Raw genomic sequence first — 2,073 nt, forward strand, 5'->3', positions numbered from 1 at the left:
GTTCGAGACCAGCCTGGTCTACAGAGCTAGTTCCAGGACAGGCTCCAAAGCCACAGAGAAACCCTGTCTCGAAAAACCAAAAAAAAAAAAAGAAATATTAATATTTTAAACATTCTCTTACAATGATTCTTTACATTTTCATTCATTCATTCATTCATTCATTCATTCATTTTAGTTTTTCAAGACATGGTTTCTCTGTAGCTTTGGAGCCTGTGCTGGAAATCACTTGCCGGTGGCTGGCCTCAAACTCACAGAGATCTGCCTGTTTCAGCCTCCCAAATGCTGAGATTAAAGGTGTGAGCCATTTATATGTGCACTGATGTCTTGTCTGCATGTATGTCTGTGTGAGGGAATAGGATTCTCCAGAACTGGAGTTACAGTTGTGGGTGGTAGGAATTGAACCCAGGTCCTGTGGAAGAGCAGCCAGTGCTCTTAACAACTGAACCATCTCTCCAGACCAAAATATTAATATTTTAATTACTGTAATTTTATGGATATTAGGCTGGTAATATTAATTGTATCTATTTCTCCTTAAAATTTAAAATTAGGCAAATGCTTTCAAATTAGGTTTTAAATGAGATATGTGTGATTGAGTTGTTCTAGATAGCTCCAGAGCAAAGTTCAGGAACTTGCAGAAGTGGGAAGAAAACTTCCTTATACTTTCTAGGTGAGAGGGCATGGGAACAAGAGAGTAAGAAACCCAAGCCAGGCAGAGGTGGCACACGCCTTTAATGCAGGCAGAGGCAGGTGGATCTCTGAGTTTGAGGCCAGCCTGGTCTACAGAGCAAGTTCTAGGACAGGCAGGATAACACAGAGAAACCCTGTCTCGGGGGGAAAAAGACGTAAGGCAAAAGCAGGGAGTTTTCTTTTTGCAAAAAAGGGCTGAGGCTGGACCTCTGAGATCAGTATGCAGGGGCAGAATGTGAGCTGAACTCGACAGACATCCACTGCACACCTGCAAGGAAAGACCGCTAAGAATGGGGTACAGAGATGAATCTAACCTGTCTCTGTCTGGAAGATGCTCACCGCGTGCTATGTTCCATGCTGTCGAGCATTTTCCTGGTTCACAAGAGACTCCACATTTACTGGACCGATGAATTTAGGCCTCTTGCTCCAGCTGTCAAGCGACAGGGACATGGGGAAGCCTATTAAGGTCCTCAGGACTGGACAGCAAGTGCTCCTAGCTGCTGACTCTCCAGCCTCACAACAGAATTCAAAATCACCCTGGTCTGGTGGTGCAGGTCTGTAATCCCAGCACTTGGGAAGTGATGACAGGAGGATCAGGAGTTCAAGTCCAACCTGGGCTACACGGAGCCCTATGTCAAACAAGTGGTTAGGATAGCAGAGCACTGGCCTACCATGTTTGAAGTCCTAGGTTCAACACCTAGCACTACGTAAACTGAGCACAGTATGCCCGTAATCCCAGCACTCTGGGATCACCCTTGGTTGCATAGAGCATTCCAGGCCAGGCTGGGACACATGAGATCATGTCTCGCCTCTAAACCAGAACAGACCAGCAATGTAATTCAGCAGGTAAAGTCAGGACCACCAAACTCATGACCTGAGTTCAATTTCCCCAACCCATGGGGTGGAAGGAGAGAAATAGCCCCAGGTAAATTGACTTTTGGCTTCCGTGAGTAATAAGTAATGAACAGAATTAACAATCAGTTGTAGAACGGAAGAGGTAGTTCAGCAGTTAGGAGCGCTGATTCTTCTTCCAAAGGGTCCTGTTTTAATCCCAGCACTCAAGAGGCAGAGGCAGGTGGATTTCTGAGTTTGAGGCCAGCCTGGTCTACATAGCTATTTTCAGGATAGTCAGGGTGACACAGAGGGCTATTTGTGTAAGGAGATCAGAGGACATTTTGTGGGGGTCAGTTCTTTCCTTCCACTTCGTGGGTCCTGGGGATTGAACCCAGGTCATCAGCCTTCTGGGGCAAGCACCTTTTCCTACTTAACCATCCTCTCTCTCCTCTCACTTTTGTCTGGAGACCCAGGTTTTTCTTTTTTCTTTTCTTTTCTTTCTTTCTTTCTTTTTTTTTTTTTTTTTGGTTTTTCGAGACAGGGTTTCTCTGT

Source organism: Microtus ochrogaster, chromosome 7 (assembly GCF_000317375.1).
Source record: "Microtus ochrogaster isolate Prairie Vole_2 chromosome 7, MicOch1.0, whole genome shotgun sequence".
Classification (NCBI taxonomy): domain Eukaryota; kingdom Metazoa; phylum Chordata; class Mammalia; order Rodentia; family Cricetidae; genus Microtus; species Microtus ochrogaster.